Source organism: Lithobates pipiens, unplaced genomic scaffold, assembly GCF_037356315.1.
Source record: "Lithobates pipiens isolate NorthernLeopardFrog02 unplaced genomic scaffold, aLitPip1_a1.2 Scaffold_28, whole genome shotgun sequence".
Taxonomy (NCBI): Eukaryota; Metazoa; Chordata; class Amphibia; order Anura; family Ranidae; genus Lithobates; species Lithobates pipiens.
Genome location: NW_027507789.1, coordinates 101,598,083 through 101,615,129, shown reverse-complemented (window position 1 = coordinate 101,615,129; position 17,047 = coordinate 101,598,083). Strand labels below are relative to the sequence as shown.

General features: G+C 46.8%; 1 protein-coding gene across 2 annotated transcripts in view; it reads right to left on the bottom strand.

Annotated features, from left to right (window-relative positions):
* Positions 1-17,047, bottom strand: part of IFI35 (interferon induced protein 35) — a 247,398-nt gene that overhangs the window by 121,640 nt on the left and 108,711 nt on the right. The gene's annotated exons all lie outside the window — the stretch shown is intronic.

Here is a 17,047-nt window from a genome sequence, read left to right as displayed (position 1 = left end):
CACACTTGTCCTTTTTTAAGGTTAAGAAAAAATTGAGGGGGGGGGGCACTGGACTACACCAAATATGCATCAAAAACGCACTGGAATGCATCAAAAATGCACATGCAGAAAAGCACCTGGAACGCATCCGGACTGCGTTTCTATGGTGTGAACTGGCCCTTACAAACATCCACTTGGGTCAAGTATATTCATGCTATCACAAGATATCATCTTTAGCAGCCAAAGGAGCAATCTACTGCGGTTGAGTGAAGGGAGTACCTAAAGTTGTAAAGCTGATTCTGCTGTACTTACCAGTGGGTTTTAGTTCAAAGTCACTAGCTGCCCAGATTAGCTTTCCAGCTTTAACCACTTCAGCCCTGGAAGATTTTACCCCCCTTTCTGACCAGAGCACTTTTTACAATTTGGCACTGTGGCGCTTTAACTGACAATTGCACGGTCATGCAATGCCATACCCAAATAAAATGTGCGTCCTTTTTCCCCATAAATAGAGCTTTCCTTTGGTGGTATTTAATCACCTCTGTGTTTTTTATTTTTTGAGCTTTAAACAAAAAAAGAAAGACAAAACCAACAACAATATTTTTAACTTTTTGCTATAATAAAAATCCCCCAAAAATATATAAAAAACCTTTTTTTTCTCAATTTAGGCCGATATGTATTTTTCTACATATTTTTGGTAAAAAATAAATAAAAAAATCACAATAATATATATTGGTTTGCGCAAAAGTTATAGTGTTTACAAAAAAAGGGATTTTTTTTAGCATTTTTATTTTTTTTACTAGTAATGATGGCGGCATTCTGCGATTTTTAGCAGTACTGTGACATTGCGGAGGACAGATCGGACACTTTTGAAACATTTTTGGGACCACTTACATTTACACAGCAATCAGAGCTATAAAAATTCACCGATTACTGTGTAAATGTCACTGGTAGGGAATGGATTAACATTAGGCGGCGATTAAGCGGTTAAATGTGTGTTCCCTGAATGTGTTCTAACTGTATGGGGATAGGACTGACTAGGGGAGGAGACATATGGTTGTTCTCCTCTCCCATGTGCAGTCTCTCGCGCCCACCAGGCCACGTGCATCGAGATCCCTGCCTTGCGACAGGCGCACGTACTCCCATAGCGGCTTTTAAAGGGAACAACGTACCCATACATTGTTTTTCCCAGCCGTGCTATTCTGCCGAGGTGTATCGGCAAGAGACGGTCGGCAAGCAGTTAAATACCCTTAGGCCATCCACAAAAGGACAGAGTGCTCTTTTGATATCCCATCTAAAACAGTCGATATCTTGTGACACTGTGGTATGCTTAATCAAAGAAGGCATTTGTAAGTGCCATATTATTATATATAATTATATTTTATTTGTTATAGTTAAATTATAAGACATTAATATGTCTTATGTTTAACTTAGGTACAAACAGCATTTTGGGTGAAACACTGTTGTGGCACACCAACGCTAGTGCCCCCAGGAGAAGTTTTCATGTGCCTATGGAGGCACCTTTGCAGACACCTTTCAACAACCAAGGTGAACCAGTTAAAGTAAGTTCTGCAAATCAGGGTAAAAGACTGCAGCAAACTGCAATTCCATATCGCAATCTCAATGCTAGCGTGGGAGAAGATAGGTTCTCTATATTGCATGTTTGCTCCCTAATGTTACATAGTTACATAGTTAGTCAGGTTGAAAGAAGACACAAATCCATCTATTTTAACCAAAAGAAAAAAAAAGAAAAATACAATCCCATATACACAATCCTTCACCCACAGTTGATCCAGAGGAAGGCGAAAATCCCCAGCAAAGCATGATACAATTTGCTATAGCACAGAAAAAATGTCTTCCTGATCCCCCGAGAGGCAATCGGATTTTCCCTGGATCAAATTTACCTATAAATGTCAGTACCCAGTTATATTATGTACATTCAGGAAAGAATCCAGGTCTTTTTTAAAGCAATCTACTGAGCTGGCCAGAACCACCTCTGGAGGGAGTCTTTTCCACATTTTCACAACTCTTAAGCCGCGTACACACGGGCGGACTGTCTGGCCAACTTAGTCCGTCGAAACGCATTTCAGCGGACAGTCCGCTCATGTGTGGGCTTCAGCGGACTTTTTCAGCGTGCAGTCTGGCGGACTAAGGCCGCGTACACACGGGCGGACTGTTCGCCCAACTTTGTCCGTCCAACAGTTTCGGCAAACAGTCCGCTCAAAATTAGCATGGACGGACATGGCCACACACGACGAACGAACAGTTTGCTGAAACCGTGCGCGATGACGTGAACGGCACGTACGACGGGACGAAAAATACGACGTCCTATACACTGCATTATAGCTTTCAGCGTGAAAATCCTTTCTGAGCATGCGCGCAACTTTGTTTGACGAACAAGCCTACACATGAGCGGACTGTTCGCTGAAACAAGGTTTCAGCGGACAGTTTTTCGGAAATTCCGAAAAACCTTGTCCGTCCAACTGTCCGCTGAAACTGTCCGCTGAAAGCCCACACACAAGCGGACTGTCCGCCCAAACACTGTTCAGCGGACAAAGTTGGGCGAACAGTCCGCCCGTGTGTACGCGGCCTTAGTATTTCGGAATTTCCGTAATATTGTCTGTCGTACTTTGGTTTCAGCGGACAATCCGCTCGTGAGTAGGCTAGTTCGACGGACTAAGTATGGCACATGCTCAGAAAGGATTTACACGGTGAAAGGTTGCATTGCTGTGTATTGGACTTCCTATTTCTAGTCCCGTCGTACGTGCTGTACACGTCATCGCGCAAACTTTCGACGGACTGTTTTGCATCCGTGTGTGGTCAAGTCCGTTCATTCGAAAGTAGGACGGACTGTCCGTCGGATTGTCTGACGGACTAAGTTGGCCATACAGTCCGCCCGTGTGTACGCGGCTTAACTGTGAAGAAACCTTTCCGTATTTGGAGATGAAATCTTTTTTCCTCTAGACGTAAAGAGTGCCCCCTTGTCCTCTGTGATGAACGTAAAGTGAATAACACAACACCGAGTTCACTATATGGACCACTTATGTATTTGTGCATGTTGATCATATCCCCCCTTAATCTCCTCTTATCAAGATAGAATAAATTCAGTTCCTCTAATCTTTCCTTATAGTTGAGCTCCTCCATGCCTCTTATCAGTTTGGTTGCCCTTCTCTGCACTTTCTCCAGTTCCCCGATTATCCTGCAGCTCAATTATACCACCTCCACTCCAATACACCAACAATAGAGTCCTACAGGTGGCTCTGCCAATCACAAATTGACTTTCTGCTCAAGCAAACGCCTTTTTCAGAGACAGCCAAGAAGGAAAACTATGTGACCAAGGGTGTGGTTGGCATAATCTGCTATTATGAAAATGATGCATAGTATACAATTTTGGACCTCTAAAATGGGACTTTGAAGGCAACCATTCAAATGAATTAAAGGTACAATATAACTATTTCTTATTCCTTTTTTAAAATAAGTCCACAAAGGATTTCTTGAGATAAAACAGAATCAAAATATGATCCAAAACATACAAACATGATAAGAACAGTGTATTTTCAGATGGAAGCAGATGAACTGACTAGAAGACTATTACAGAGAGGATATACCAAAACATCTTTGAAGAAAGCTTTTAACCTGGCTAAAAATATAGAGAGAGACGGGATTTGGTGTTTAACCTCCTGAGATCCGTGCTATAGCCAAATGACGGCTACAGCGCAGATCTACATTGCCGGGACTACGTCTATTGAAGCGCTCCCCTTTCCTGGCTCCCTGCGCGCTCCCGCAAGTCCGCACTGGGGAAAATCTGTGTTGGTCGTGTCCCCTGGACACAGCCAATCACAGATCACTGTAAGCGGCCAATCACAGCGGCCATTTACAGCGCGATTGCCGCCACTAGTGAGAGATGATCTCAAATGTAAACATATGAGATCATCTCTTATTGCCGGCTCTCTCTCCTCACACAGAGACAGCGTGTGAGGAGAGAGAATCTGAGTTAAAGCTGCTGCTGCAAAACACAAGTGTGCCCAAACAGTGCCCAATCAGTGCCCACAGTGACCTATCTAGTGCCATCTGTGCCCACCTGTGCGCATCAGTGCCCACCTGTGCGCATCAGTGCCCACTTGTGCCATCAGTGCACCATCTGTGCCCATCAGTGCACCGTCTGTGCCCATCAGTGCACCGTCTGTGCCCATCGGTGCCCATCTGTACCAATTGGTGCCCATCTGTACCAATCAGTGCCCATCTGTACCAATCAGTGCCCATCTGTCCTCTCATCAGTGCACATCTGTGCAATCAATCAGTGCACATCTGTGCCGCCTCAACAGTGCCCAACCGTGCCACCTCAACAGTGCCCATCTGTGCCACCTCAACAGTGCCCATCTGAGCAATCAGTGCACATCGGTGCCGACCCATCAGTGCCCATTTGTGCTGCCTCAACAGTGCCCATTTGTGCCGCCTCAATAGCGCCCATTTGTGCCACCTCAACAGTGTGCATCTGTACAATCAGTACACATCTGTGCAATAAATCAGTGCATATCAGTGCCCATCTGTGCCACCTCATCAGTGCCCATCTGTGCCACCTCAGAGCATATCTGTGCCCACCTGTGCCACCTCATTAGTGCAATCAATCTGTGCACATCTGTAATACAAATATTAACAATATAATACAAAATATATATATTACTGATCCTAGCGCTCAATGGAAAAATACCTCTAAAAAAGAAGCTGTTACTGATCATAAATCACATCTACACACACACATATACATACATATATATATATATACATATATATATATATATATATATATATATATATATATATATATATATATATAATGTGTAGGAAGGCCAGTATGGTGGCCTGAATTTATGGGAGGAGCCCGGGGGGTATTTAACCAGCCCGCTCACCTGTGGTCTTTGTCGGTTTCCTGTGCGCGGCACGACGTCACTAGGCCGACTCTTCGAAACTCGTTAGCGTCCGTGAGTTACCGCTTCGTAGTTGTTCGAGGTCCTCGTTCCCGTTCACAAATTTACGTACTAACGCGTCAATTCGGCTGTCGCAGGTAGGGTTTTTTCAGTTGACTTGTCATTTCATACATTGTAAATGTCTCGTCACTAAACCTCAATATCAAACTTACGAGTCATTCGTAAAACCCTACACACAGCCGCGACGTCTGTCTACTACTCGTTACGTTATCATACCAAACATTTCTTTGTTTTTGTGTACCTCACACCGACGCAAAGACACAGCTTCGTTTAGGCGTCTCACTGTTTTTATGCTCCACAGACTAATCGATGTGTTTTGTGGATTTGATGGGCACTGGTCAATGCCATGCCAAGGCCGAACCATTTCAAACCATGTCGGATCATTTCAAACCATTTCACTCTCACCTGCCGCGCTCCGATTCGAATCCAGTCGCATCCACAATGCACCGATTTGTCCCGGTGCGCCCCAGTTGTTTTTTCGGCCTCATTTCAGTACATGCTCCAGAGTCCCATTTGTTGAGTCACCGACTCATGCCTCTGTCATGGTAAATCATTTCACTGTCACATATCACGTTCCGATACAAATCCAGTCGCATCTACGATGCACCAATTCGTCGGGCGTGCCCCAGGTATTTTTCGGCCTCATTTCAGTACATGCTCCAGAGTCCCGTTCGTTGTCAGTCGCAGGTTGCGGCGCACCGATTCATGCCTCTGTCATGGGAAATCATTTCACTGTCACGTATCACGTTCCAATACGAATCCAGTCGCATCTACGATGCACCAATTCGTTCCGGCGTGCCCCAGGTATTTTTTTGGCCTCATTTCAGTACATGCGCCAGAGTCCCGTTCGTGGTCAGTCGCAATCGCGGCACGACCGATTCAGGCCTTTGTCATGGCAAACTTTGTCACTCATTTCACTGTCACTCATCGCGCTCCGATTCGAATCTAGTTGCATCCTCGATGCACCAATTCGTTCCGATGTGCCCCAGTTGTTTACAGCCTCATTTCAGTACATGCGCCAGAGTCAGGATTCATTGTCGGTTGCAGGTTTCGGTTCTCTGATTCATGTCTCTGTCATGGGAAATCATTTCACTGTCACGTATCACGCTCCGATACGAATCCAGTCGCATTGTGCGCTAATTCGTCTCGGCGCACCCCAGGTATTTCAGCCACATTTCAGTACATGCTCCAGAGCATGCACGGTTAACGGTCAGTCGCAACAGCGGCATGATCGATTCGTGCCTCTGTCATGGCAATCAAAATAATTCCACCACCACGTACCGTGCTCCGTTTCAAATCCAGTTGCATACGTGATGCACCGATTCGTTACGGTGTGCCCCAGTGCTTTAGCCTCATTTCAGTGCATGCTCCAGAGTCCAGTTCATCATCAGTCGCAGTCGCGGCACGACCGACTTATGCCTCTGTCATGACAGATATTTCATTAATTTGACCGTCATATACCGTGCCCCGATTCGAATCGGTCGCATCCGAGATGCACCGATTCCTTTCCGGCTTGCTCCAGTTGTTTTGTTCCCAATTGGCTCGGTCGCATTTCGTTACATGCTCCACAGTTCAACTCGTCACTTATTGTCTGAAACTTAGTTTATCGCAGTCAGCCATGTCACGGCAAACATTTCACTCATTCACTTCACACACTTGTCACTTGAGACTAATCCACTCATACCAACAATACATTGGTTCGCACCCGTCATTTCAGCATTACAGGTATCGTTCGCATGTTGCCTGTCATTCCTCCAAGTCCGACACTCACTATAGATCGATCCTTCATGCTTCGAATTTCAGCCAAGGGTCTCGATTCGTTCGTTAAAACCTTTGCCTCACTGCTACTCCCCCTGATAGTCGCAAAATCCAATGCATCTTGGTTTCCTTTCATACACCTTACGACCGGTTCCTATCAGGATTCATCACATATAGTTACAAAGATTCGGCTCAGTTTTGTTTTCATACACGCTACAACCCGTTTCAATTCCAGTCGTCTCATCAGCAAATCGATTCATACCGGGTTCATTTCGTACTCTCCACGGTCTGATCTATATTAGATTAAATTCCTACACTCCGTGCAATCATTGCAAACACATTTCCAGGCACAGACTTCTTGCAATCGTTGCAAGCACGCATTTAAGCATAGACTTCTTGCAATCGTTGCAAGCACCCATTCAAGCATGGACGTCTTGCAGTTGTTGCAAGTACGCATTCAAGCATAGACTTCTTGCAATCGTTGCAAACATGCATCCAAGCATAGACTTCTTGCAATCGTTGCAAGCACGCATCCAAGCTTAGACTTCTTGCAATCGTTGCAAGTACGCATTTGAGCATAGACCTCTTGCAATCATTGCAAGCACGCATTCGAGCATAGACCTCTTGCAATCGTTGCAAGCAGATGTCCAGGCACAAACTTATTGCAATCATTGCTAGCAGGCAGTTCTGGCTAGCTCAATAGATTGCTTTAGGAAAAAGCCTGGATACTTTCCTAAATGTACATAATATAACGGGGTACTTATTTATAGGTAAAGTTGATCCAGGGAAAAATCCGATTGCCTCTCCAGGGATCAGGAAGGAATTTTTTCCCCTGCTGTAGCAAATTGGACTATGCTCTGCTGGGGTTTTTTGCCTTCCTCTGGATCAGCTGTGGGTGTAGAATTGGGTATGTTGGGTTGTGCGATACTTTATTTATTTGATTTGTGGTTGGACTGGATGGACTTCTGTCTTTTTCGACCTGGCTACCCATGTATCCTACCATAACTCCTTGCAATCATTGCAAGCACGCATCCTGGCATAACTCCTTACAATCGTTGCAGGCACGCATCCTGGCATAACTCCTTGCAATCGTTGCAGGCACGCATCCTGGCATAACTCCTTACAATCATGGCAAGCACGCATCCTGGTGTAACTCCTTGCAATCGTTGCAGGCACGCATCCTAGCATAATATCTTGCAATCGTTGCAAGCACGCATCTTGGCATAACATCTTGCAATCGTTGCAAGCACGCATCCAAACACACGTTCAAGCACAACTCCTGCAGTCTTCGCAAGCACATGCGGTAACACGAATTTCTCACAGTCACTACGAACACATCTCCAGTGACAAACTCCCGTGCAATTGTCGCAAACACACGTTTAAACACAACTTTTGCAATCATGCCAAGGCTCGCGACTTAGCATAACTTCTTGCAATCATTCTTTTGCAAGCACATTCTCAGTGGCACACAAACTGGCTACACGTCATTTTCAGCAGCACTTAATTGGCCACTTGTCTCCTGTGGCTTTTTCTTATAAGCCACTCACCGTTTCCTGTCTGTCATCTCTCCCTTAGGACAGTTGAGTTCAACTTCCGTCCTGCACCAGGATCGTGTTGACACACGCAACTGGCTTCTTTTTGTAACATGTTCAGGCTATACCTAGCCAGCGTTCAGCATTTCTTATCCTTACAGGACCCGGAGAGCCATCTGTCTTTACGGCCCATACAGTAAGATCCCCACTACGAGGCATCCAGAGGCATCAGCCCATAGCCAACGGCAAACGCTCGCCCATCACAACTGCCATCTTTAGGGACATATAAAATCCTCGCACATTCCCCAGTCTAGTCATCCAAGCGGCCATCTACCTGGCCCTTTGTGGTTTTCCACGGCCTAGCCAATTTATCGTTAGTAGCACTGGCAGCCAGGTTCTACACAGACACCACCTGACGAATGCTCAAATCTGCAATACGGGCCATTCCCCAGGGTCGATCTTTATGTCTCGCCTCCTGGTCTTTCTCTCACGGACACAGGACCCCTCTCAGATCCTTAATTTAGATGCCGTGGCAATAGCAGACCTATCAATGTCGGAAGGTTCCTTACGGCATGGATTGGTATAGCGATGTTTATACCATCTACGATGCCCCTGTCACCCCTGGTAGTGACAGATGCCGCAGCCTCCACAGGCTTCGCTGCAATTTTTGGCCACCACTGGTTTACAGAACCATGGCATCAGGGATACTCCTAAACCCCGGGTTTACCTGGACTTCCTCCCTCTTCAAGCTATACCCGGTCATGACAGCCTCTCGACTCTAGGGTCATGTTAGGACAAGACAGGCCATGGCTTTCACCACCGACAACTGGGCCGAGGTTGATCTTGTGGATGAAGCCAGGTCTGGACCGTTCTCGGTTATGTCCTTCCTGCGCAGACTGCTGCAGTTATCTTGGCGGCACCAGTTTAAAGTCCATTGTATGTTCATTCCAGGCCTTCAGCAATCCCGCAGGCCAAGTTCTGCGCAGACGTCACTTGGCTCGCTACCAACACCATTTCATCCTCCATCTTGCAGTGTCTAAAACCCAGCAATCTGGCTCCAGGATAGACGTCCATTTCTATAGAACAAACAGTGCCTGGTGTCGAGTAACCATACTCGACCACCTACTGTCACTCCTATCGGAATGCGTAAACTCTAGTCCCCTGTTGCCTTTCGTGCTAACACTTGTGTGCCTGCCAGTTTTGCAAACACATGGGGTTCTTCTACGCAGCCTACACCTCGACCCCGGTCCGTACCGTGGTCACTCTTTAGTATTGGAGCACCCTTGGAAGCATCTTGGCATGGGTCCCAAATTACGTCATTGAGAGACTAAGCAGTCGGAACCCTGCCTACCTCGCCCGGTACATCCCCAATCCTCGGGTGGAAATGGCACAAGCATTCACCAAACTTGCTCAACTAATTAAGCTAAAACTAATAAAACTACACCCCTACCTGAATGTTTTTGCCCCCTTATTTTGGTATACCGACCATCAGACCAGGGCACACTTCAGGTCCATTTCATGTTGTAAATCTTATGGTAAGTCTATTTGTTCATATCCGTATCGGCCATAGGGCCTCGACCATAAGTAGAAAGGCCAGTATGGTGGCCTGAATTTATGGGAGGAGCCCGGGGGGTATTTGACCAGCCCGCTCGCCTGTGGTCTTTGTCGGTTTCCTGTGCGCGGCACCCACCCTCCCATCCCCTTTTCAGGGCATTTCTCAAATTCATTTCTCTTCACAAAATACAAATTTCTAATCTAGGGTATGCCTCCTTATTTTGGTATACCGACCATCAGACCAGGGCACACTTCAGGTCCATTTGATGTTGTAAATCTTATGGTAAGTCTATTTGTTCATATCCGTATCGGCCATAGGGCTTCGACCATAAATATATATATAGAAAGGCCAGTATGGTGGCCTGAAATTATGGGAGGAGCCCGGTGGAGTATATAACCAGCCCGTTCGCCTATCCTCCTCGTCGGTTCCGGTGCGCGATATCTGATACGTCAGATATCAAGGGCCGACTATCCTAGACCAGACGCAGTGAGCCTGTTCGTGAGTTCCCGCGTTGTTCGTCTCCGTCTTGACAAATCGTCTTCCCGTTCATCAGCGTCCGTGGGTTTTGCCGTCGGAGTGTCGTCATACCCATCGAATTTGTCGTTACACGTTGGGCCGGCTGTCGCAGGTAGGGCTTCGGCACCCCCTCTTCAGTTCATGTATTACAATGTCCCATCAACATTCCCTGAACTCACGAACCGCTCACTTCTTTTCAGTCGAATGTTTTACTGTGGCTCTCGTACTCATGTCACTGTTTCTACTTCGATGTAGTCGTTATCACCTTTCGACATGTTCGATCACGCCACGTCAGGCGATTCATTCGCAGGTACGGCATTCGAAACCATTCGACTCCCCGAGCGTTTCTATTAGTATCGGTCGAATCGTTCGACTCACAGCCGACTGCTTGTTACGACAAAGCTAGCAGTCCGCACGTATCGGTTGGTCTGCTCCAGTTCGAATATATCTCATCATTCATGCAGTTATGTTATGTATCTCATTTCATCTCATTTCAAGTCATTTCAGTCCCAGTCATTTCTACCGTTTCAAATCATTTCTGTTACTAGCCGCGCTCCGGCGCGAATCCTGTCGCACCTCTGGTGCACCGATTCGCTTTGAAGTGCCCCAGGGTTCGGCCTCATTTCTGTACATGCTCCAGAGACTGAGTCACTCGCAGGTTCACGCACGGTCCCTGATTCTTGTCTTTGTCATGGCATACCATTTCTGTCACTTATTACGCTCCAATTCGAATCCTGTCGCATTCTTCTATGCACCGATTCGTCCTGGTGTGCCCAGCTGCTACGCCTCATTTCGGTACATGCTCCAGAGACGGATTCTTTGTAACCTACAGTCCAGTCGTTGAATCCTGTCTCTGTCATGGGATATCATTTCTGTCACTTATTACACTCCAATTCAAATCCTGTCGCATTTTTTATGCACCGATTCGTTCTGGTGTGCCCAGCTGCTACGCCTCATTTCGGTACATGCTCCAGAGACGGATTCTTTGTAACCTACAGTCCAGTCGTTGAATCCTGTCTCTGTCATGGGATATCATTTCTGTCACTTATTACACTCCAATTCAAATCCTGTCGCATTTTTTATGCACCGATTCGTTCTGGTGTGCCCAGCTGCTACGCCTCATTTCAGTACATGCTCCAGAGACGGATTCTTTGTTGTAACCATCAGTCCAGTCGTTGAATCTTGTCTCTGTCATGGCATATCATTTCTGTCACTTATTACGCTCCAATTCGAATCCTGTCGCATTTTGTTTTTTATGCACTGATTCGTTCTGGTGTGCCCAGCTGCTACGCCTCATTTCAGTACATGCTCCAAAGACAGGATTCATCTGTTTGGTTCATGGGCTCGTCCTCCGATTCTTGTCTTTGTCATGGGTTTTCATTTCATTTCACCTATCACGTTCCGGTACGAATAGTCACAGCTGTGTACCAAATTCGTCTCGGCGTGCCCCAGGAATGGCCTCATTTCAGTACATGCTCCAGAATCCGTTTCATGCTCAGTCGCAAGTTGTGGCATGGCGATCTGGATCTCTGTCATGGCAGGTTCTCTCATTTCACTGTCACATACCGCTTCCCGGTTTGGGTCCAGTTGATTCTTCAATGTTTGGACGCCTACCGGGGGCCTTGCTCCTCGGCCTCATTTCATTATAAGTTGCCTCGGAAGGGAAACACAGCTTCGTTTAGGCGTGTCTCGCTGTTTTCTCCACATACAAGCGTAGACTTCTTGCAATCGTTGCAAACACACATCCAAGCATAGACTTCTTGCAATCATGGCAAGCACGCATCCAGACATAGACTTCTCGCCATCATTGCAAGCACACATTCGAGCATAGACCTCTGGCACTCATTGCAAGCATGCATTCGAGCATAGACCTCTTGCAATCATTGCAAGCACGCATTCGAGCATAGACCTCTTGCACTCATTACAAGCACGCACTCGAGCATAGACCTCTTGCAATCATGGCAAGCACGCATTCGAGCATAGACCTCTTGCAATCGTTGCAAGCAGATGTCCAGGCACAACTTATGGCAATCATTGTTGGCAGGCACTTCTGGCTGCTCGATAGATTGCTTTGGGGAAAGTCTGGATACCTTCCTAAAGGTACGTTGTATTACGGGGTACTTATATTTATAGGTATAGTTGATCCAGGGAAAAAATCCGATTGCCTCTCGAGGGGTCAGGAAGGAATTTTTTCCCCTGCTGTAGCAAATTGGGCTATGCTCTGTTGGGGTTTTTTTTGCCTTCCTCTGGATCAGCTACGGGCGTAGAATTGGGTGTGTCGGGTTGTGTGATACCTTATTTATTTTGATTTGTGGTGGGACTGGATGGACTTCTGTCTTTCCGGCCTGGCTACCCATGTGACCTACCATAATTCCTTGCAATCGTTGCAAGCACCAGTCCTGGCATAAACTCCTTGCATTACTTGCAGGCACGCATCCTAGCATAACATCTTGCAATCATAGCAAGCACGCATCCTGGGTAACATCTTGCAAGCACGCGTCCAAACATACATTCAAGCACAACTCCTGCAGTCTTCGCAGTGCACATGCGGTAACACGAATGGCTCACAGTCACTACGTACACATCTCCAGTGACAAATTCCCGGGCAATTGTCGCAAGCACACGTTTAACACACTTTTGGTCATGCCAAGGCTCGCGACTTAGCATAACTTCTTGCAATCATTCGTTGGCAAGCACGTTCTCAGTGGCACACGAACTGGCTACACGTCATTTTCAGCAGCACTTAATTGGCCACTCGTCTCCTGTGGCTTTTCTTACAAACCACTCACTGTTGTCTGCCTACCCGTCTCTTCCTTAGGACAGTTGAGTTCAACTTCCGTCCCGCACCAGGATCATGTTGACACACGCAACTGGCTTCTTCCTGTAGCACGCCCAGGCTATTTCTAGCCAGCGTTCAGCATTTCTTATCCTTACAGTGCACGGAGAGCCATCTGTCATTCGGCCCATACAGCAAGATCCCCACTACGAGGCATCCAGAGGCATCAGCCCATAGCCAACGGCAAACGCTCGCCCATCACAACTACCATCTTTAGGGGCATATAATATCCTCGCATATTCCCCAGTCTAGTCATCCAAAAGACACCTACAGTCCCTACACGGCATGTCGAGTTTCCCTATGCGCATCATCCCTCAGGGTCGCGCCTTTGTGTCACGCCTATTGGTCTTACTGTCCCTCTCACAGGATCCAGAGCAAGTCCTCAGCCTGGATCCCGCGGCAATAGCAGTCCTTGCTATGCGGGAGGAATTCCTATCGTCTGGGAATGGCGTCTCCCTGTTCATTCCCTCCGTGTCTTCCCTTTCTCCCCAGGTGATGACCGATGCAGCGGCCTCCACGGGCTTGCGGCTGTTTTTGGCCACCTCTGGCTCGCAGCTCCCTGGCCTCCCCAGTTACTGGCAATTCCTGGCTGCGCCAAGGCGTCCTCTGTTGATTATGTCCTTCCTACGTCGACTGGTCCAGCTCTTGTTGTTGTTTCAGTTCAACATCCGTTGTTCCTTTATCCCCGGTAAATTCAATCAGGCAGCGGACGCCCTCTCCCGCTTTAACCTTGTCTCGTTTTCCGATCAGGTACCCGGAGCCGGACCAACATCAGCAGTTATCCCGGACTGGTCTCAACTGACCCTGGATTAGCCCTCACCTCCTAGCGGCTACCCAACTCATTGATCACTCCCTTTTCCCACAATACCCTCAAGGCCTATCAATCAGCCTGGAGGGCCTTTAACCGCTTCATCACGTATCACAGCACAGAGACGTCCCGTGTCAAGCAAGTCATAGCCTTCTTTTCCTACTGCCACTCGCAGTTGGCGTCATCCTTTAATACGATCCAGCTATACCTGACCGGTGTATAACATTTCACCTCCCTCCAGGACCCTACCGTACCCTCCTTATTTTACCACGCCGTTCAGGCTGTTATGCGCGGTATCCAGAAGCGCCAGCCGATGGCCGGCACCAAACAACTGCCTATCACAGGAGATGTTTTAGAAATATGTCAGATATCCTGGCCACTTCACCTTTTCGGTCTCCACATTAGTGTCATTTACAAGCAGCCATACACCCGGCCTTCTACGGCTTCTTACGGCCAAGCGAGTTTACTTGTAGTAGCCTCACAGCACGCATGCTGTGCAAGCACCACCTGGTCCGATACAAAGACCATTTCGTCTTACACTTAGCAGTCTCCAAGACACAGCAGCTCGGCTCGGGTACGGACATACACTTCTATAAGTCCAACAACCGCTGGTACCCGGTCGCCATTCTCACCCGCTTGTTGACCCTTTTTGGCTGATCAACCAGGAACTAGTCCGCTTCTGCCATTTCACACTAAGCCTCTGAACGCTGCCCGCTTTATGGAACATCTCAGGATACTCCTGGGTATACTTCACCTCTATCCTACTCACTACTCCGGACATTCATTTCGTATCGGAGCAGCTTCAACAGCATCCCGCCAAGGGGTCCCGGACCACATTATCAAGAAGTTGGGCAGATGGAGGTCCACCTGTTTCGCCCGCTACATACCCAATCCGCTAGTGGAGATGGCCCAGGCCTTTGTCGAGCTCACCCAGTAACAAACTTGAATCAATAAAATGCAACCCCTACCTGAATGTTTTTGCCCCCTTATTTTGGTATACCGTACGTCAGACCAGGGCACACTTTCAGGTCCATTTCAAGTAAGCGAGTTTATGTTAACCTTGTTTGTCATCCTTATCCGTATCGGTCAGAGGGCTCTGGACCATAAATAGAAAGGCCAGTATGGTGGCCTGAAATTATGGGAGGAGCCCGGTGGAGTATATAACCAGCCCGTTCGCCTATCCTCCTCGTCGGTTCCGGTGCGCGATACCCACCCACCCATCCCCTTTTTCAGGGCATTTCTCAAGCATTATACTCCTCATGAGAGTACTCATTTCACTCCATTCATATTCATTTCATTTATCACCCACTTCTCTATCTAAGGTATGCCCCCTTATTCAGTCAGTTATTATGGTCCAGAGGGCTCTGGACCATAAATATATATATATATATATATATATATATATATATATATATATATATATATATATATATATATATATATATATATATATATATATATATATATAGCAATAATATTTCAACCAAAGTCATGAACAGCATTACTATATTAACAGCGCTAATAATTATCTAATAATTCGCAAATGTGTGATAAAATTTCATACACACTGTTAAACCTTATAGATTAAAATTAAAAGGGAGACATAAAGTCCATGAAGTCCCCAAGACCGTAATTCGTAAAGTGCGAGAAGTGCTCAATAGAGTCCCCATATTATAAGAGAAATCCTTTCGGTAGGTCCACACCACAGCAAACCGGCAGGAGAAACCTTGTGCTCTGTGTAACCCCCTTGGTTGTGCACTTACCCCCTTAAGGGTTAATATCAAGCGCTTCACAGATCACCACTCGTTTTGCTCAAACAGGTTATCAAAGAGTAGAAAAAATGCCCATTAAAGTATTCATCAGCTGGAGGCTCACTTTCACCCGGATCTCATTACAGATGTTATGCAGAAAACACAAAGGGATCCATAGTGTAATCTGTTTAATTAATCAATCGCACTCCACACACAATAAAATACTGCTTACAATGTAAACACTGACACTCTGCATATAATATCAATCATATGTGTCCAGCACTGCTAAGTAATGTCTCACCGCTCCCCCAATAGAATTGTTTCAGCAGGCAGTAGCGGCGAGTCCTGGGAAAACTTGCGTTGACATACAGACACAGGACGGTGCTAGACACATATGATTGATATTAACCCTTGAGGGGGTAAGTGCACAACCAAGGGGGGTTACACAGAGCACAAGGTTTCTTCTGCCTGTTTGCTGTGGTGTGGACCTACCGAAAGGATTTCTCTTATAATCTGGGGACTCTGTTGAGTACTTCTTGCACTTTACGAATTACAGTCTTGGGGACTTCATGGACTTTATGTCTCCCTTTTAATTTTAATCTATAAGGTTTAACAGTGTGTATGAAATTTTATCACACATATTTGCGAATTATTAGATCATTATTAGCGCTGTTAATATAGCAGTGCACATCTGTGCTGCTTCATCAGTGCACATCTGTGCCGCCTCATCAGTACACATCTGTGCGATCAGTGCTGCCTCATCAGTGCACATCTGTGCCATCAATCAGTGCACATCAGTGCCACCTCATCAGTGCCCATCAGTGCAGGCTTAGCCCACACCTGTGCAGTCTCATCACCACCAGCAACCAACCATGTCTAAAAGATGCTTTTCCGCTGAGGGGGCGTACCAAATTCTTTCCACGGCCGACAAAAGCAACGGGGAGCTCTCTTTTTCAGATTCCCTTTCAAATTTGGATTCTGAATCTGACAAAAATTATAAGCCAGTCCTCAGTAGTGAATCACTGAGTGACTCAGAGGAGGAAGATATCCGGCTCACCAAAGGCGTTCTAGTGAGGAGGCAGTGGCATCCACCAGCACCGCCGTGCCATCCACCAGTGCCGAAGTGCCATCCACCAGCACCAAAGTGTCTGTGCAAGAAAGGCCAAGTACCAGTGGGATGTCACCTCAGCCCCAAAGGGTTAGGACCCATGCCAGCCTTCCCTACGCCCTTAAGAACCCCTTGTGGCTTCCTCCTAATTCAGGAGAGGCCAACGTTCCCCCTCTCACTGCCCAGCCAGGAGTCCAGGTTTTACCCCAATACATTTTT